This window comes from Cyprinus carpio, chromosome B9 (assembly GCF_018340385.1).
Source record: "Cyprinus carpio isolate SPL01 chromosome B9, ASM1834038v1, whole genome shotgun sequence".
Classification (NCBI taxonomy): Eukaryota; Metazoa; Chordata; class Actinopteri; order Cypriniformes; family Cyprinidae; genus Cyprinus; species Cyprinus carpio.
In genome coordinates this window covers 9,796,176-9,818,603 of record NC_056605.1, presented here as the reverse complement: position 1 = coordinate 9,818,603, position 22,428 = coordinate 9,796,176, and the positions used below count along the sequence as shown (strand labels likewise).

General features: G+C 37.9%; 1 pseudogene; it reads right to left on the bottom strand.

The window, feature by feature from the left end:
• Nucleotides 1-337: 337 nt before the first annotated feature.
• LOC109098266 lies at nt 338-19,331 on the bottom strand (annotated as a pseudogene).
• Between the last annotated feature and the right edge of the window lie 3,097 nt (nt 19,332-22,428).

The following is a 22,428-nucleotide window of genomic DNA, read 5'->3' as shown; positions in this document are numbered from 1 at the left end:
AATTTAAAGCCGATAAGTTCTAATTGGTGATGCAAGGAGAAATAAAACTCCCTTGTTGGAGTTTTCAAATAAAAAGCAATAAGTTCACAACATAAGATGCATACAAAAAATCTGCAGTGCTTCAGGGAAGTTAATCTTCAAGTAAAAGTCTTGGGGCAGAGACTCCGATTGACTGAACAATTTATAGCATCATGGGCAATGGATTCCACTTAATTCGTTAAACTGAGCTTAAACCAAGATCAGTTTTTCTGTCTTTAAAGGTTAAGTTAATATTTCCCTACTGTGAAAAGGGAGATCTTCCTCCTAGAAACAGAATAGGTACAGTAGGACTACCAGTTTCCCCACATTTACAGCACATTCAGATCTTAATTTGATAAACTAGACAAGAAAACCAGAAACAATAGGTTTTACCATTTATTTAAAAACCAGCTAAAGGTTTTTCCATTTATTGAAAACCAGCTAAAGTCTTCTGTCGCTCTTGAACCATTACAGAACCGAGTGAGGCCTTGCCTTCCCACTGAATGCCTAGAGAATACCCAAATACCCAAGTTTAGTAGAGCACTTGAAGTGTCAAAAGCAATCTTAAAGTAGCTACCTACCCCCAAAAGGAACAACATTTCCACCATCAGGACCACATGTTGAGTCACAGCAACCACAAGCCTGGTGGTTCCCATCAGCAGCAAGCCACCTGCAACAAGAAAAATCAGACACGGCACCTTCAACGCGTTCTTAAGTAGCATGAACATACCCATTGGAAAAGGAACAGGATTTGCGGAGAGCATCACTGGGTGCAGAAGCAAGAGTGGCTTTCACAATACAGGTTATGTAGATCTGCAAGAGACACAGGTAAGGTCACAAAACCAAAGCAAATGGGAAGAGAAGTCAGATTCATTCAACACATAGTACGTACAGAAGGACTGTATCCTCCCTGGACCATAAATGCCTCCAGCTGGAACCGGATCTTGTCTTCCTGGGTTTGAGGCATGAAGCGGGAGCTGGAAGCCATAGACTTGGCATCCACAGGGCACCTGATAAGTAGTAACAAAGAACTCAAGATCATCTATAGTATTGAGTAACTAGACCTTACCCTAATTATCAGGGACAAAGCTGTGAAAGAGCAGCTCAAGTGCATCATGCATGCATGCTGCGTCCCAATGTGGCTACTTATACTATGCCCTTAAATATATACTCTTTTGGTAAAAAGGTACAGTTTTGAGTGTGTACTGTAGTAGAAGAGTAGGCAAGCTTTGGGACAAGCTCATGTCATACAATTGCATCTTTAACAGACCACCGTCGCGTAGTTACACGCACCCTCTCACTAAACTGGCCTGTTAACCTTGTTTCAGTTAACATCCTCCACATTGCATTTCCTACTGCATTGAGAGATTAGTACATTGATCTACCAGCCGTGGGTCTTTATGTGGAGAACTCTGCTCATTTTGCATTATGTATTTAAAAGTTAGTGGCAAATATAAAAGGTTAGATAAATTTAGACAGTCTGAAATTTCCTGCGTAACTGTTTCTTGCACACTAAATCTTTAAACTTCCCAATAGACAGCCCATACATTTAAATTCCTGGGTTTTTTAATTTTTTATTTTACCATGTACCATAATTAGTTCCAGGACAGCCTGATGTACAAGTGTTTTAATCGCTCAGTTCAGTCTTGGGACCTTGTATTGACAATTTGATGTAGAAGCACAAATTCTTTATACAACACATGACTTGGGTTAGAAACCATTCTTGGCCAGCCTTAAGGGGTTCTTATGACAAGATAGTAGAAAAGTTATCCATCTTTGAACAGATTTTAATTTGGTTGACATTGTTGCACAAGAAATAACACCAAATTTATTGGCAGGTTAAATCTTGATTAGCAACTAAACCCTTTATCTAAAACCCTCTACTTAACCATTAGCTGCACACATCCACCAAGTTTGTACTTTCTTAATTCATGTTTGTAGATCAGAACCAAATCTTTCACCAAAGGGCAATGGACTGTGGGCAATTAGCCATTAATTAGTGTGCACGGATCCAAATTTCAAAAATCTGAAAGACCATCCGGGGACTTTAGGCATACTATTTTTAACATTATGCTTTGGGACACTTATTTTACCTTCATACCATTTAGGATGGACATTATGAACATTGGGATGGTGATTCTCAGGTGATGAGAAAAAGCTTACCAAGAGGAACTAAAAAAAAAAAAAGCTTCTAGTCACTTGATAGTTGATTCACCCTAATTCTCAGTGGTCAAATGAGCTAGCCATCCTACAGATTTCAGCTCCAACCCCAATCAACCACCTGAACCAGCTAATCAAGGTGTTCAGGGCTACTTGATAATTACAGACAGGTGTGTTGGAGCAGGGTTGGAACTGAAGTCTGCAGGACGGTAGATCTCCAGGAGCAGGGTTGGAGATCTTTGGAGAATAAAGTAAGGTGACTTTACCCATGATTCTCAATGAAGGAATATCTCAGAAGAGCATTCACATCAGGTACTTGGGTGGCCACACAGCTGTCCACAAACACACACAGTGGGACGTGGTTGTACACCATCACAGATACTTCAATATTAATAGTATCACCCAGGAAGTACAAGTTTGCAGGCCTCTGTTAGGACCAGTTATCTGCAAGAGGAAAGAACAGTTTAAAGCACAGCCTCATTCAAAAAAGGCTTAAGATCTAAAGAAACTGCACAAACCCATCATGAGCTTTAGGGAGAACAGCAACACTTCCTCGCCAACCTCTGTTGAGGCATAAGGGACCCAAGTTGACTTCAAGGCATTACTGCTTGCATTATAGAACCTGCAGTTCAAGGAGGGTACCAAATAAACACTCTTCCTTCCAGTTTTAACACCACAATAAACAGTGCTGGAAGTCACATCCAGTCACTTACCTTTGACAGAGGCATTGAACACCAACAACTGCACTCTGGGCAGGTAATTGGAGTTCCAGCAAATGCCTCAGTAGTGTAGGTAAGAGCAAAGGTGTAGACAAGCTCATCCTCAGTCATCTGTAACAGATTGATGTGGGTACCAAAAGGGTCCTCAACTACTCTTAAAATGTTCAAAAAGGTGTTTTAGCAGCCATGCTAGGACTACTTTTGGTTCCCCAAAGAGTTTTCAGTAAGCAGTTCTTAAAAAAAAAAAAAAACACTAAGGAATGGAAAGGTCCTATGACCATTAAATATTCAGGTTACAATTGACAATAAAGGGCCTTTATTTTTGGTGTACAAATAATCCAGTAAGATTTAACAGTTCTTACCATCAGCACACTATTGCAGTTCTGTAGTTCATATTCAAAGATGAGCACCCTAGAGGCAGAGTCCTCATCAACAACAGGATAGCCTCCCCTAGACAAACGATATGGCTGGATCAGCTGACCATTGCTAAAACAAATCCTTTTTTACCTCCACAAGAAACTCAGTTCTCACCGCATTGAACAGCCACACTACTGGGAGTCACAGGTTGCCTCAACTGGAAGCCCACTGCCAACTCGCTTTGCACCTCTGGAAAAATGGGAAACCTCCAGTCCAAAGGCTTGACTGGCTTGGCTTGACTTTACACAAGTTGTGTTTGTAAACATTAATGCACTGTGAACTAAAAGTGAACAATGAATGACTATTTTTATTAACATTAACAAAGATTAATAAATTGTGTAATAAATGTATTGTTCATTCATGTTAGCTAATACATTAATGTTAACAAATGACATCTTATTGTAGTGTTACCATTAATATTTATTCACCGTACTGTTGAACTTGACAGTACTTTCTCTCTTGTTATTTCATAGGCGCTTCAAAGAAGACGGAGAAAGCCAGAGTCTTGTGCCCTGCGTTTATCAGTATCCTTATGTTCGTTGGTTGAAAAAGAAAAACTCAATAAACAAAGTAAAAAATAATTTGACTGATATATGAGGTTTTCATCTACTCGCATTCACAATTTTACGATTAAACTTTCACAGTTCGTCTTTGATAGACAGTTAATTTGTGATGAAAAGCCAAATTATTCATGATGCTGTGCAGAATCAGAGAGCTGCAGCCAGCAAATCGCACCAAAAAAGCTCTGCAGGGAATACACGAAGAACCATACTGTAATCAAGTTGATCTCTCCCTACACTCTCAAAATACTTATTATAAATATTTGTAATTGTATATAAACAAATAATTTAATTGCAATAAGCTTAAATATATTGTTTCTTTAGATATAATTAACTACTTTATGTAGTTTTATGTCACTTTTTTTTGTTATTATTTGATTGCTATTTGCAATGCTTTATGGGATAGCAGTTCTTTCCCACATTAAAGCTGTTAAATCCACAGTATTGTACCTTTTTTGCTTCAAATAAAGTTTGCAATGTTGTGATTCACCTGGCTGGTTCGTGATTCATAATGGTTCATAATGCTTTATCAAAGACTTTTTAAAATCCCTATGGGAAAAATTAATGGAAAAATACTTCTCGAATCAGTGCCACTGGAAAGTGGGAAAGCACTAATGCACTCTATAAGCACATTTAATGCAGATACTTGGTCCATGTACTTACACACCAGTGGTTTCTCATACTGTACATTATCAGTCTGCTGTTCTTTGCAACGTAAACAAAATGGCGTGTTAACAGGCAACCTGTGTTGGTCCTTGGTCATGTACAAAGCAACACATCATTCAGCCTGGCGTGGTCCTCGTAAATTTCTAAACAGCACCGTATTTCATTATTAAGAACTCCACAGTCATAAAACTGTAAACATGCCCTTGAGAGCTCAGGCTTCAGGAAAAGTCTGGTAAGTTTAGGCACTGTGACTCTGACGGCTGTGCAATGTGTCTAAAAAACCCCCCGCTCGGCTTGGCAACGCTCGCAGCACGTGTCTATGCCAGCTGATCTCTCTGACCTCAGTAATCTGACCTCAGATCATTAAATGCACAGATGCAAATCCAGGCAGAAATGATCCAGTTTGTCCCTGAAGGTTTTAAATAGCACAGCAGATTAATCATGCAGTTTTTGGTGTGTGTTTGCATACTGGTAGCGGAGTAAATGTGTGCATATGCTTTTGCCGTTGATTGGTGTTTTCTCTGATGCCGCTGGCATGACCATCCTCTTCCTGTTAAATTCTGTTTACAGTATGTTATGATGATCTATTTTAATCAGCATTTAGATTAGAGATTTAGCATCGGGGGAGGGATTTGTGTGGAGGAAGGAGGGGTGATTTAAACACACCAAATCAACGGATTTCCAACACAGAGCGACAAATTAAAATCCCAACAGATGTAAGGCTTAAATCATGTAGATTGCCAGAGTTTCCTTGCTCTTTTTGGTTAACATCAGAGTCCAGCACACTGCTGTAGCTTGATTGCCTTAATTAGCCATTCCAGTTAGCTATTCTGCTTTTTTTCATGAAAGTTTGATTTTTTCCCTCTTTATAGTTAGCCTACTTCATATGTCGGTTTTGTTTTGTTTTTATACATAGCACATATCTTATACAAACATTGTTATGATGATGTTAGTAGGTGACATCTTAAAATCTTCCATTACGTGTCCAACGAGTATGTCAGATTGCTTTTGTCACATTCATTTTTCAAAGTAAGGTGTTTAAAATAAACAGTATTAGTGAGAAAGAAACATGAGACTCCTGCATTGCCACTTTATATTTCCTCAAATTACATCAACACTACATTTGATCCAAGTATCTCAGAACAGCTGACTTTATCAGTATTCCATTTTTATCCCGCCTTACCTGTAGGTAAATATAATTATTATGATATTATTCTTGTTTGTCATTTTTCATAATGTTTTAGTGATGTATTAGTGTCTATTGAAAATTTATCTTCCATTTACAAAGATATGAATAATCACAATTTACAAGTGAAATATTTGATTGTTGCCACTGATTTGCCACAGTATAAATAAAAAACAAACAAACAAACAAACAAACCAGCCTTTTAATAAAATATACATTTGACTGCACATCATGTTTTGGTAGCATTTTCCTAGGACATTTGCAAAAAGCTGCACCAACTATAACCAACACTGTGAAAACATTTTGTGCAGTGTTTCAGTCAAAGACTTCTTCAGGCATTTTAGGGACAAAAAAAATGACCTCAGACACTGAGAAGATTTATGTTAATATCATTCCACTTTAATATTGTACTTCACTAAGCCTCATGCTGAAGTTTCAAAAGTAATTGGTTCACTTCCAAACAGGAAGTCACATCAGGTTATTACAGCAGTCTGGGAACTAAACACACACAGGGTAAAGTGCGCAGACATGGTCCACTATCCTTCGGGACCTGCCTTTGCAGTCAATAAAGAGCTCACCTCAAATTACAGATTCTCCACAAGCCTGGTAAGATTTAAGATACTTGAGACTGAGAGGAGAAAAGAGCAGAAATGGGATTCTGAAGGAGGAAACCAGAGGGAGAAAGCGAGCTGTACTCTCTGCTAATGAATGACGTACATGTCTATTAGTTTCAGACTCTCTTGACTCCTTCTCTCTTGAAGAATCAGCATGTCTGGTCTGGCAGAGAAATGAAAAGCTGAGGGGAATGTCATGTCCACGGGCAAACTCATCTGTCACTTCTTATTGCCGATGGAGTTTCTCACATGCTTCAGCTCCTCTCGTATTGTTGTACAGATGCGTATATGTTCCTGACGCAATGGAAAGAGGTCGCAGGTGAACCTAATCGAATGAACCGAGACTCAGTGTGTTTTTAATCAGTGCACTAAGCAGCATTTTAGGGCCGAGTGAGCGGATATGGCCCTGACATGATTAGTTTTTGGAGCTCTGAGAGCTGATGTTATGGCAGTGAGCACAGGCCGCTTACTCCGGCCAAAATGAATGGAATTCTTTATGGCATTGCATGGAAATGAACAAATGCTCTTCAGAATAAAGATATGATTAATAAGTAATTGAATGAGAGACATTATGTCTCCATAGAGCTGTCTTCGTACCTGCTCGGGGCTTTAATAATAGATGTTTCCTGTACCTCTTCACTATTTCGAAATGGCCGTGTGATCAGCACTTTCCCCCCACATTTTTCCTCTTAATCAGTGGCAGCACAGCTCAAGATATTCTGTTTTTAGAATACTATATGATTATGACATTCATTCAGATGACTTCATCTGCCATTTAATGTGTTTGTCTCTTTCACAGCACAACCTCAACACATTTGATAAAATTAATGTTAACCCTAACTTTGGCTCTTATTTAGTTGAGTAGTTTTAGAGAACTGTGATGGGAAAATTAAAACGTGTTTGTTTACGCATGTTTACGTGATTTATGGGGGACATATTTGTATTGTTGTCAAACCAGGCATTACACTGGTATAACAACATAAATCTGTTTTAAGAGGACATTTCCTGAGTCCTCATAATTAAAATATTTTTAAAAACATACTTAATGTTTTATCAAAAATGTAAAAATGCAGAAAGTTAGTGTGAGGGATAGGGTTAGTTTAGGGGGATAGAATAGTTTATTATGTCTATGGAGAGTCCCCATAAAACTTAAAAACCAATGTGTGGGTGTGTAGGTGCCCAAGTCAGGTTTTTCCTGCATTGCTGGAACCAAATGTCCCCACAAGGATAATAAAACCTGAAATTACCCACACTGTGGGGAACAATCAACAGTTCTTACAAGGAATACAGCTTTATAAACATACTAGACGTTTTAAAAATGCAAAAGGGGTTTCGGTGAGGTTTAGGTTTAAGGGTAGAGAATAGAAAATCATTTTAGCTTAGTCTGAACAAAGACCCCACCATGATAGAAAAACAAATGTGTATGAGAGAAAGAATGGAAGTCACAAACCAGTCAGAATAGAAGCTGGCAAATTACTTACATGGCATGCTTGAAATGATTTGCAGAATTTATTTAATTCTAATAATTTCCAAAGACCCCAGTCGTGTGGTACTAAAGACCCTATTCTATTCTTTTGTTGAATTAAAGACTGCTCTTCTCTTGTTTGCAATATTAACTGTTAAATACATTTTTTTTAATCTGCTTTCATTCACTGACCTCTACTGGCAAACCTATGCAGTGCAAGTATCCGCATTAAGCTAACACAGTGTTTGCGCCTTCTGAGCCAAAAGCAGATTTGTAACCTATTCTATGTATCTATCTATCTATCTATCTATCTATCTATCTATCTATCTATCTATCTATCTATCTATCTATCTATCTATCTATCTATCATCTAATTTATATCAGCTAATTTTGTTTATCAACTAACTTTAAACGTTAATTTTCCAATAAATAAATTAATAAGGGCCATTTCACTATATATATATATATATATGGTGAAATGGCCTTTATTCAATAAATAAATAAGGGTCATTTAACCGAATGGGTGCCATTTGCTTCCAAAATTCTTCCAAATATATATACATAAGTCTCACCCACTCCTGACAGCAAAATTGATATATTTGGATGACTTTGTAACATTTACAGATGAAAAATATACCTGTGACATGTCAGTTATGCACTGAGGAAAAGATAGTAGGCTATCTCAAATGCATTAAACAGGACAAATAATCACTGTTTGCCATTGTGGATCGATTTGATACATGATTGACATTAAGGGCTGCTTAAGAATAAGCGTGCACATCAAATTATCCTGACCTGACTCATTGAACCTGGATCAAATTAGTGAGATTGCGTGAACTTAAAAGGTTGTTTATTAAGTCGCTTTAGTCTCGATTGATTTGTTAGGTTATGCTAAGTCAGGTTTTGGACTTTAATCCCCGCTTTTCTTAGCGTCTTTTACGAAACAGCCTCCAGATTTGATCTGTGATACACTGTATTTTGCCCCAGTTAAGGTTTAAAAATTACGTTTAGGAACGAGTGAGCGGATATGGCCCTGAAAAAACAAAAAACATTCCACATAGACTAATCTGTTTATATGAATATAATGTGTATGTTCTAGTGGTATAGCCTATAATGATTGTATAACATAATATAACATAAATGTGTAATAAACGTATTGGCTTGAAATTAATTGGGCTATTAAATGTGTGTAAATCAAGTCTTTGCTCATAATAAGCCTGAGGGGCTATACTATTAGTCTAAAACTGGAAAGTGGCTGGGTTTAAAGGTTTTTTCACTCTCCCAGATGAAAGATTGGCATCGTGAAACAATGGCATCGACGATTGGCATCGTGGCGATTTCTGTGATCATGGCTCCTAATCGGTGGTCCTATGTCGTACAGTGGGATAGGTTCAAAGACAGTCGTTGTCACAGACTTGCGACCAAAGATAGCCTACAATAATTTTCTGGCAGTGTCAGAAATTCATCATGATCATTGCACAATGTGTTTGCAGTTATGACCCACTGACCAACCCATAAAAATGTGACATGAAATCAACGCGACATGGCGCTAAAACCTAAAACTGCTTACTTCAGGCTCTTATTTCGTCCACTATCGCCACTCTCACTTTCCCAGCTGTCAAAGTGTGATTCATTATGCTCTTGTTGTTTACCACCAGTGCATGCTAATGACGTTTTATACTTCTATAGAAACGTATGTTGTAGCCTACGAGTCAATAGGTGACATCATCGTACAGTCTACATGCATGTCATACCCAAGTTTATTAGATCCATGTCGCACAGTGTGACCAGAAATGATCTTATAGGATAACTAAAATCATGCCGTGTGTAGAAGGCTTAACAGGGCAGAGGACTGTGAATTTACAAGATTCTAACCACTTCCTGAACCAGTCAATGACATCATTGCTCTAAAGCAATACAAGCCTTGATACGCGATTCACTGAAAGCTCCCGAGAATACTCGACACAAGCTCTGAAGACTCGGCACAGAACGTAACATCACTAGAGCTCACCACACGCATGCTTAGCTTCCGGTCTACCGTTCACTACCTTGAACCACGCCTGACTCCCCTGTTACTTACCTGCAGAGGTGGAAAGAGTACGAAAATATTCTACTCAAATACCATTACGTTAATGAAATTTTACTTAAGTACAAGTAAAAGTACCAGTATAAAAATCTACTCAAGTAAAAGTAAAAAGTAGCTTGTTTAAAATTTTTGTTTAAAATAATAGTAAAAATTACTTTTTTAACAGTGGGAGGGAGGCAAAAATGGGATAGGCCAGGGGTGTCTAAACTATCTAAAGTATCTAAACTCTGCAGGGCTGTGGCCCTCCAGGAACACCTCCAGTTTGACACCCCTCACTTCAACGGAAGTTGCATTTAGATGCATTTACACACTGTTTAATGCAGGACCTGCATTTACAAACACAGAAATAATGTTTTGATATATAAGACATAAAATGTTGAATACTCGTTTGAAATTAAAAAAAAAAAAAAAAAAAAAAAAAAAATAGGGTTAATGTACCTATTGAACTCACCAAAATCTACATTGAGATATTTTTAGTGCACAAGATATTGGTTTCAGTACAAACATTATGTTAACATAAAATATTAATCTCTCACACAAAAATATTTAATTTTATTTTAAATGACAAAAGCATTTTAAGTAAGATATACATAATTAAATGCAAAAAGTCTGGCTGTGCTTAATGGGTACATGTTTGCACCATTTAAGCACACCCCTGTTCCCATTAAGCTCACGTCATGTTTTATATAAAAAAAAAAATAATAAAATAAAATAAAAAATAAAAAAAATATGTTTATTTTAAAAAACCTTTTTAAAGAATAATTGAAAAATATATTTTATTTAAATGTACAAAGTCAATCACAAAAAAAAAAAATGAATTAACAGAACACAAAAATCAAGCAACAAGGCATTTAATTTGATCAGTTATACAGTATATTCATAGTGAAGTGTCATTTAAGCAACATCTAGTCTGCGTTCAGCTAAGTAAGACAAATTAAAAAATTAAATAAAACAAACCAATAAAACATTTCATTCATGGGGATGAACACAGAAACTAGCATCATTATGAAGCCTCTTATTAAATGGATGTCAATTTATCTATAGTCTCTTATGGCTACACAATTTTTGCCCCGATTTTCAATTGATTTACAGCCTGGAGAAGATGATGCTAGTTGCCAAAGGTCAGAGCCCGTCTGTAGATTTGAGTTGAGAGATTCCATAGAAAATCAATTAACAACCATCACTTAATATTTAAAGTCTGTTTATGAAGTATTTACATTGACACTCAATGTGGAAGAGCTTAAAGGGAACACATTGAGATTAATTGGAGCAGCAACAATTTTTAATACAGTACATTTAATGTAATATTTATTAATTTGACAAGATTTTGCAAAATAAATAATCTAAGTCATTTATTAAGTACATATTTTATTATGAACAACTATTATTAACAGTATCTATGAAATGATACTTTTTCTTATTGATGTCACACTGGTGCGATTTTCATAGTAGTGCACCCTTTAAGCTCACCTTAAAATTACAGCAGTGTAAAACCACAGACCAGCAATAAAATGTCCATTTACAATTTTATGGATTTAAAAGTACAAGCCAGTAATGTCTGTGAAGTTATATTGTATATTAGCGTAGCACACAATCTTATAGAGCTAGTCAGCTAACTGTGTTCTGTAGCATTTGCGCTGTGTTGCTAAAACTATCTTTTGGATCTGTAATTATTTCCCACATCCAAGTTCCAGGTTATAATATGCAAAAGTCTAAACATTAATATCTTAATTTTACAATAAGTAGTGAAACTTACCCAAAATAAAGGCTTAAACATCTAAAAAATGCACATTTAAAGGGCTCCTCTTTTGGTGAAAGTTTTGAGACAGCTTTCAAAATGGCTGACAGACAGTGTGAACACATGGAGACTCATATCTCAGTGTGCAATGATCTGATTGAAATTACAGGAGGTATGTAGTAACAAACACATCAATTTGTTAAGACATCAAGTAGCCTATGATAATACATTATTTTTTTATATTCTGAGCTCAAATATGGAGGTGTGCTTAATGGGTACGTGAGCTTAATAGTTATGTTCACCCTAAATAAATTAATACTTTAAATGTAGGTGTCAGCAAGTCACTGTTAATAAGTGAGTCATTGCGATTAAACCGAATCATTTAAATGGTTGATTCATTCAGGAATGAAACACCGTCATTGCACAGAGATGCAAACCTGTGCTATGGTGGCTGTTTTTGGAATTATTTTTGTTGTCGAAATAGAGCAAAAACAGGCAATATGGTGTCTAAAACCCAAGTCTCTTAATTAACTTTTTGTTTATTGAACTGTTGTAAAAAAATAAATAAATAAATAAATGAAAAAAAATTCTATATGTAATAATGCTGAATTATGGAGGAAAAAATGGCACTCTTCATGTGATATTGATTTACTATATGAAATGATATAAATATAGGCTATAAATGTTCTGCCCCTATATCTTTAAATTTTGTGAAATGTGCGCGCACTACTAGACTTCACAGCACTCTGTATGAGTGTTTTGTTTGTTTTTTTGGCAAAATACTGATAATGTCAAATTGCACATAGTTAAAACAGAAATTACGATATTATCACAGACGATACATAACGCACACCCTGCACCACTGTCTTTTTGGCTAATTTGTGCAAATCCTTTTGCTAAACTGTCAAAGTTTCATTTTAACCACCAATTCAGTGATTCAAGTATTTAGCTTACCTCTACATGCTTGCAAAGGGTTGATGTCCAGATTTTATAAGCTGATAAGATTTATAAGATTATGTGGTTATTTAAGATTATGTGGTTGCTTTAAAGAAGGGCAAAAGCAAAGAAGGGTAAGTGAGGGTTTAAAAGGAAAGAAAGGGTTTAAAACAGTAAATTGAAATGTGCCAGTAAAAATAATGTGGGGTATGGGTAAGGTTGGTCATCGTTTGAATTTATATGATTCCGATTCTTGTCAGTTCCTAATTTTGATTGCAATAAGGTAAATAATAATAATAATAAATAAGTGAAAAATGAAAAATCGTAGATATCATTCATATTTATTCGAACTCTTATTGAAAAATATTTCCTTGTTATCTGAATACTATGAATAAAAATCAACAGACTAAGGAACACTTACACAAGGATGTGTGTGCAGCAGAGAAAACACAGAAATGGGGGGACAGAAATGTAAAAAAAAAAATAATAATAATTTTGTATAATTGACAGGCTTTATTTTTTCTTATGTATTTTAATTTGAAAAGAAATCAAATACAGTGCTGGATGATAACCAATAATTTGTGTTCTATAATATTTTTTCTGTATTTTGCTAATGATAATTTTAAGATTGGTTTATACAAACACATAAGGCAGAATAGTTTCAAGATTCAAAATTTTTATTTGTCACATAAACGATTATATAGAGAATATATAACCAGCAGTGAAATGTGAGTCAGGTCCGCTTAGTAGCGGTTTTTGGCACAGGCAAACCGGGCAGCCGCCCGGGGCGGCATTTTTTCATGATACATGGTAAGAAAAATAGTAATAATATGATTAATTATTAGGATTTTATTAGAATTTTCTATTTTCTATTATCTATCATTTCACTGTGTAGGGAATTGGCAAATAGGCGCCCCTGCTTGCTGAGAAGGTGCTGTGCACAGAAGCTGTGTGAGAAGGGGAAAGGGAGCAGGGGGGGGGGTGGACTGGGTGGGGGGTGGATCCACTGTATAACGCAATACTCTAATGGAATTAATGGAATTAGTGGGCTAAAGCAAAGTCCCTTTAAGACAAGTCATGTCACTCGGCGGCCATCTTTGAAATGCCTCTCGGGCATCCAAGTGCAACTCCTGTCCCTTAGAATGGGGAAACATCAAATTCTACAAAACTGTTCACTAGGCTTGCGATTAAATTTCATATTTGAAATCACCAAAGAAATCTGATAACAACTATGTCATAAATGTTGTTTATTTTGCTCAAATAGCTTTATAAAAAGCTGATTATTTAGGCTAGATCATGCAGTGCACATGCGCAGTCCTGAGTGCACGTCTCAGACCACTGACTGTTTCTATAGCAACTGGGACGTTTCTAACTGCAGATGCAGTGACGCGCTGACTTTATCGATTAGTGATTGGCTCCTTCATTCAGAAAGCGGGGCTTCCTGTGACTGAGCGGCCATATTGAGCGTTGCATTTTTCCCCATTCAGAACTATACGAGTGACATGTCTTGGGTATTCTATAGTCTTTGGCTAAAATCAGTCACACCTCGACTTTCTTCCAAATATAGTTCCTGCACATTTTTGTTTTTCTGAATTGTGTAAAATGGCTAATAAAAATAGGTAATACAAAACGATTATGTGATCACCAAGGTGAATTGGTTTAGTCTTGACTTCTGGTCGTGAGTGACAGTGTTTGGGGGATGGGAAATCTATTTTGTCGAGTGCAAAATAAACAGAGATGGACAGGAAAAGGTCAAAGCTATCAGGTGCCCTATTTAGAAAAAAATAAATAAAAGAAGAAGAGGAGAAACGAGCAAAAGATAAAGGTACACAACTATGTTCTCTCTGTATGATTATTAAGGTATCCATAATAATAATAATACATTTTATTTCTAACGCACTTTTCTTAGACTCAAAGCGCTACAGTATACAAGAAGAACATCAATAATAAAATTCAGTAAAAATCAATTACAATCACATTCAATTACAGTAAACAGCTCTAAAAAGATGTGTCTTTAAAGAATTCTTAAAACAATCTAATGTTGGAGAGTCTCTAATTTCTGGTGGTAAAGCATTCCATAGACGTGGTGCTGAAACCGAGAATGCTCGGCTGTCCATAGACTTTAATTTATATCGAGGCTGCTGGAGAATGCATGACCTGGAAGAGCGCAAGGTGCGAGCTGGCATATGAGCAGTGACTAAACTGCAGAGATAAGCAGGAGCCGTCCCATGAATAGCTTTATATGTTAAGATCAGTGTTTTGAATTCAATACGTGCTTGTATCGGCAGCCAATGTAAATCAGAGAGTACTGGAGAAATATGTTGACGAGTGGTTGTATGTGTCAATAACCAGGCAGCTAAATTTTGTATATATTGTAATTTTTTGATTGATTTATTTGGGAGACCAAGATAGAGTGCATTGCAGTAATCAAACCTTGATGTAATAAAGGCATGTATAAGGCAACGGCAACGATAGAAATGGTCGCAGTCTAGCGATATTTCTAAGATGGAAAAATGCAGTCTTTGATACCTTTTTAATATGTGCATCGAACATAAGTTCAGAGTCGAAAATGCCAAGATTACACACTTGATGAGACGGAGTAACCAAGTGCTTGACAGTAGTCAACTCTGATATATTATTTGTGTGTATAATATATACACACAATCCATGTCATGAATGAAGGGCTAATGTTGATTGGTGGGTATAACTCTTATGTTTGTTAGCATTTTTGCTATGATGCTTGCTATGCTTATACAACTATAAAAAAGTTAAAACTCGGTTTTAACTCAACAAACACAAGATCTAATTTCACCATAATATTGTGCTTTGCAAAAACTGTTACAAGTTCAGTTATTATTTAGTTCCATCAGTTGGGTTAATGTTAGGCCCTGTAATTAGCCAATGGAATTTTCAAATCTGTGTAATTATAATTTAAATCGGACTACTTTTCAAATTGAAAGTGAAAGTCGTGACATTTGTCAAGTATGATAACCCATACTCGAAATTGGTGCTCTGCATTTAACCCATCCAAGTGCACACAGCAGTGAGAAGTGAACGCAGGGCCGGCGCTCCGCACACGCACATCACGCACTGCGCGTAGGGCACCAAGTGCTTGGGGGGGCACCAAAAAATCTGGGTCGTGAAAAAAATCATCACAATAGGCTACTAGTATAAATAACAAATAAAATATTTCTAAAAGCATGTTAATATACAAAAGCAATACAGGCCTAGACCAAATTAGTCGAGAAAAAGGTGAATCTCTGTGCCAGTCTCCCTCTGGTGCCCCCCCCCCTTCCCTACCTCCCAGTGGTCTGTTCGATTATGCCTCAATCACTGTCAAATTTGGCAGACACCGACCTCAGACATGGCCTCAAAAAGGCACCAAGAGTCGGGGGCGGAAAAAAGAAAAAAGAAGAGACAGCGGGATGATGCTCGCGCGTCGCTTGCAGGTAAGACAATGTTTTAAATAAAAATGTTAGTTTTGTAGCCCTTGCGTGTAGTATGCATGTCCAGGGGCATCGGCGCGTCCGCGTCGCTAGTAGTGCAAAAGATCCGGGGCTTTTAGCCCTGCATGTTGAGTCTTTTATTTTAACGGGGTCCGGGAAAACTTGGGCTGTTAAAGATGCAGTTTGTTTTGAGAAGGAAAGAAAGGCCAATCGTTGGGGTCCTCATCGTCATATTTGAATGACAAATAAAGCTAATTTTCCCCGTACGTTACAGATGTGTCACGTGTGCAATAGCTATTAATGCAGAACGTTCCCTATTGTAATTTCTTCGCTTCAATACAATGTCTATCTGCCTCAGTCTGAAATTTACAAAAAAACCCTGCAACTGAACGTGATGTGATTTTGTCAAATTAGACCGCTTAGATAAAGATTTTTCGTTGTTGTACTATGGCATGCGGTCATTTTCAAGAGGTTCGGCCAAGGGCGACATCTGTTGGTGAAACTGCAATTAGAAAAAAAAAACTCCGGAATCTCAGTGTTTGTATATTTTCATATTCACAGAGTTGTCAAATTATTAGGGGTGGGATATGTTTGTTATAGTTTAATAGGATAAAAAATAATAGTTTGTGTCTACATGATATATGTGTGTGTACTGTGTTTTAACTGCATGGTTATTTGCAGTTTAAAATGTGCACTTTAAAATTCATACTTCATAAAATTCATACACTTATACTGTTATTTGCACTAAACTTTTTTTGCACTTTTAACTTTCTGTTTTTACATTGTTCAGTTCCAATTATTCATTTGCAGCAGTTATTTTGGAAGTAAAGAGAACCTAACTAAGAAATTCTGAATGGTAGTTATTTTTTTGGTTTGTGGGTGGGTGGGTGGTTGGTTGGGTTTGGGGAGGGGTGTGGGTGGTGGTTATTTCTTTGGTTGGGGGGCACCCAAATGGCTAGCGCCGGCCCTGAGTGAACACACCATGAACACACACCCGGAGCAGTGGGCAGCTATATCCAGCGCCCGGGGAGCAACTGGGGGTAAAGTATTTGAAGGTGCTCATCCTCTCCACAGGGGTCCTGCTGATCATAAGAGGAGTATAGGGCTGCTGCTGTCTCTTCCTGAAGACAACAATCAGCTCTTTGGTTTTGGTCACATTCAGAGAGAGACAGTTGTTCTGGCACCATGATGTAAGTTTCTCTACCTCATCCAGGTATGCGGTCTCATTATTGTTGGAAATGAGGCCCAGAAAACACAGTATCATCAGCAAATTGGATAATAGATGTGGAGCTGTGGGAAGACACAGAGTCATCTGTGTAGAGAGAGTAGAGCAGGGGATTCATGACACAGCCCTGTGGGGCTCCTACGTTCAGGGTGATGGAGCTGGAGATGAACTGGCCTACTTTCACCACTTGAGGTCTCCTGGTGAGGAAGTCTTGAATCCAGTCACAGAGTGAAGAGTTTAGACCGAGGTCTATGAGGGCAAACTGAAGAGGGTTTAAAGTATCCAGGATGGAGGAGCAAATGTAGTTTTTTACCAGTCCCTCAAAGACCTTCATGACTATTGATGTGAAGGCAACTTGGGCGATAGTCACTCAGGCAAGAGGGTTTATTGTTCTTATGCACAGGGATGATGACTGACTTTTTAAAGGAGGTGGGAACCACCGAGGTAGCAAGGGACTCATTAAAGATTGATGTAAACAAACCAGCAAGTTGATCAGCGCAGCACCTCAGAACATGGCCAGAAATCCCATCAGGTCCGGCTGCTTTTCTGACGTTCACTCGCTTTAGGGCCCTCCGAACCTCGTCCTCCGACACAGTGATTACATGATTATCGCTACACTGACTGCTGCTTTCTGACGCGCTGATCGGCAGACTCTCGCTGCTTAGATTATTTTCAAAGCAGCTGTAGAAAGAGCTTAACTCGACAGCCAGCAATGGATCTGCTCTCACCTCTGCAGAGGATTTATTTCCAAAGGCACAGAACATTTATACTGTGTTAAATGTTATGTCAATTAGCACTGGATTATTCATATATTATATTTATTACCTCGAAATTACCTGAAATTACCTATTTTAGCTACAGCAATAGTGGGATGCCTTTGTCCATATTAGGGTTATCCTGCACGTCATAAGTTATTACTTCTATTGGGCCGTTTTGGACTTTGCGCGAGAGCGCCCTCCGGCTTCGAGGATGAATGAAACATGCACTGCATGAGGATATTTAACACTCTGTAATGTCCATATCATCTCGTTTTGGATATGAATAAATTGTCTGGTCATACAAAGACTATCTTGTTTATATGCCCATGTGCTCACACATCCAAAGCACGCACACAGAAACAGTGATTTTAAATGCATCTAATTTACAGATAAATCATGGTTGAACTATCAGTCAGATGCACATAAAATGCATACGCTCTTTAACAAGTGTTGTTTTCAAAGTTATTTTACATACGTATATTTAGTTTAACTGCTCTGTTAAAGAGAGCGATTTATACCATTCAGCTGAAATTATGCGCATGTATTTTAGACACATTTTTCTTGCTCCAACCATGCAATGACTCCTCCTATCAACCAAGTGTAATATTGACGGTATGAACTGGCAGTTCCCCAGTCAAACCCGTTGTCAAACCTGACGGCTGCTCCCAAGTCAAACCCGCTGGCCTCTCCGTTGTAAAACCTGGTGGCTGCTCCCAAGTCAAGCCCGCCGGCCTATCCTACGTCAAGCCCACCTGCTGCCACTGACTCAAGCCCGCCAACCTGATGCACCCCCAAATCAAGGGAGGAGGATTAGGAGACAGGGACTCCCCTCCGCCCTCATCCTTGGTCCAGTGCATGCTCCAGTTTCGGCTCCAGCCCCAGAGTTCGCTCCAGTGTTGTCTCCAGCCACCGAATTCGGCAGGGGGGGCTCCATTTCCAGAATTTAGCCCAGTGAGGGCTCCTACCATCGAGTTTAGCCCAGTGAGTGCTCCTGCCCCCAAGTTTAGCCAAGTGAGGGCTTCTGTCTCCGAGTTTAGCCCAGTGAGGGCTCCCACCCCCCAGGTTTAGCCAAGTGAGGGCTTCCGTCCCCGAGTTTAGCCCAGTGAGGGCTTCAGTCCCTGAATCTTGTCCAGAGCACACTCCTGTGCCCGCAACTCGAAAGCGCTCTCCAGAGCCCCCTCCTAGAAAGTGCCTTCCAGAGCCCACTCCTCATAAGCACCCTCCAGAGCGCACTCATTACGGTTATAGGGCTCCAGCCGTAGAGGCTGGGGTGGAGGCTGGGGCAGAGGCCTTGGAGGCTGCTCTGCCATGGCCTTCTGAACTTTCTGCTCCGCCATGGGCTCCTGAGCTCACTACTCTGCCATGGCCTTCGGAACTGTTTGCTCCATCATGCCCCCCTGAGCTCCATGATCCGCCCTGGAGGCCTTCCATGTCTCCATCTTAGACCAGCCTCCAGGACTCCTATGTTCATTGGTGCATCCCAAAACACAACACTTGTATTGCCTCTTTGGTATATATTTCCAGCAATGGAAGACTGCTGCTTCTCACTCCAGCCTGTGTCTATGGCAGAGAGTATCACAAATGGGCAGGACTTTTCCCCCTATGGTGACGTGTACCTAGGGAGAAATCTGGAATTGCTTGTTCTGAGAGACTGATTTATTGGGATTATAGAGAGAAAAAAAATGATTGAAAAAGAAGTGATTTATGCATAATAGACCCCTTTAAAGAAAAAAAAAATTAGTAACAGGAATGAGTATCCATTATGTACTACACATGTGAGGTGTTAATGTCCTCTCTGATGCAGTGAAGAGTGTTGAATATGAACTAGTGAGCTGACCTCACTGGTAAACAAACAAACAAAATAAATAAATCAGGCCAAATCATGTTTAAATCAAAGTTTTTGTTAGGTTATATTTAGAGTATATATACTATTATATGTATAATATATGTAGAGGACGGCTTGTGAGATGAGATATAATGAAAAATAATAAATATTAAATTCAAATTAATATTAAAAATAATAGTTTTTTAATTCAGTTTTTTTTTTTTTTTTTTTTTTTTTTTTTTTGTGAATCTTGTTTTCTTACATCACAGGATACTCTCAAATGCCATTCCATCTATGGGTCTAATACAAAAAAAAAATACCCCCCCCGTTTCTGTTATTTGAAAATTTTGTATTGTCACAGGACAGAAACTGCAAGTAATTTTTTTTTCATTATTGGTGTAATGCAAAAAAAAAATGTCTTCCTAAGGGGGGTGGGTGTTAGGGTAACAGGACTGAGTGAAAACCAACCTTAGGACATGACTAAAAGGTGTATTTTATCTCAAATATAATAGATTTATTTTGAAATAGCCTAAATGTATTTAAAGCACAGAGGGGATATGGCAGTACCCAAAAATGCAAAATAAAAAAGATTTCTGGAGGATTTTAAACATTATATTTCATGTTAAAATGTAACGTTAGAGACTGGGGACATCTACCAAATGATTTTTCATGTTAATTTGTTTAGTTATAAAATGTATTGTATAGTTAATATTCATGCATATTTGTACATATATTGTCCTGGGGACAAAAATGGCACCCATTCAGTGAAATGGTCCATAAATAAAACATGAAAGCTCAGCCTCTTCACGGAATCTTAGTCGAAACACTAGGTGGTGCTGCCAGTGAAAACACCCAGTACAGTGATTGTGCAGCAACAGCCAAGCCAGCAGATGGAGCTGCAGGCTGACCATTTGAAGCGTTGGCCATTTCCAAGATGCATAAATCCTCCTGTATTTGAGCATTATTTGTGCCCTTATTAGTAAAATCTGTATATGTGAGTTTTAATGTTTTGTCAGACTAAAACAAAAATAAAAGTAGGAATTAAAATCAAGTATAAAAATTAGATAACTGATTTTCATATTCTAATTGTGCTGCTTAGAAAAAATAATAATAATAATAACAATAGTGCTATGGTAGAAATATTTTGGCCTATTTCATTGCTATCAACCAATCATTAATTCAGTCCAAACGTGTTATATAATATTTTGTGAATTTTAATTACTATTAGATATACATTTTGACTGATATTTGATTTTTATTTTGTACAGTTAATTACAGTTCCTACCCTGTTGTTATTAATATCATCATCATCATCATCATCTGACAAGTTCTTTATAAATGTCTCATCAACAGTAGGTGGAGCTCAATGACTATACGATTCCTGTTCCTGTGATGTATCAGAGGAACACAGAGTGAGAGATCTATAGAGTGATATCTGTTTTTTTTTTGTTTTTTTTTTGTGGATCAGTGTTGCAATATTTAGTCAAATTCTTCTCAAGAGTGTCTCTCACACTCTGCAGCCTGCAGCTGCAAATTGAGTATAGCTGCAGTGATAAAATATTTAAATCATTGCAAACGATTTGGCAGAGACTGTGTTAATGGGGGAAGCCAAAAAGAGGCTGCTGATTCCTCTGGAGGAAGAAGAACCGACAAAAATAGTGGAGTATGTGATTGAGACAGCAGAAGCAAGCATTACCCTCTGAGATCAGAGCCGATCTGTAAATAAAGGTTACTGCACCACCACGGCTCACAAACCACTCAAGGTACAAAGCCATACGCATATATGAATATTCAGGATCATGCATGAAACACAATACAGTGCCAGTCAACCTTTGAACAGCTTCATTTCAAAATACCAAAATACATTTATATGTATATTACTAAATAATTGTCACATTACATATTTGTAGGCATTGTCTCTTTAGTATATTGGGAAACTAATCTCTAATCTGTTGATGTTAAATCGACAATGCGACTTTTGCAGCATTTTAATAAAGATGTGCACATTCACCTTTAGAGCAACAGTTGTTGGTCACTTCAAGCCACAAAAATCACTGTTAGTCTCCCACACTCGCTTACATCGCTGTCAATTACTGCCTTACCAGGACAACCATGACTCATCTCGGCCAATGAGGAGGCTGCTTTCTGAACACACCCACCACGGTCACAGCTGGCACACAAATGCAAGGTCGGAATAAGGATGATGAACTGTGATTGGGCACTTGGCAAGTGCAATTGCATCAATCAGTTTGCAACCGGGATGTTGTGAGGTTGGGTCATATATCAGCATATTATAATATACAGATGGAGTTGTTCAAATTCTTCTTACTGCTGCGATAATTCAGTCAATAATTGTTGAAACATATTGGACTGGTCATAACACGTCTGTAGACATAAATGATGCATGTTTGCAAGTGTAACAACCACAGATAGAAGAAAAATGCATGTACCACATTATGCATCACTGAAAATGTAAAAATTCCCTCGACATACACATAGGGGTGTGTCTAGAGATTTTTAAATGGGGAGGGGGGCAGTCTACTTAACATGTGTTTTCAAAAGTTGAAAAACATTTTCAGCCCCCCAAAACACCATTATCATGTAAATAA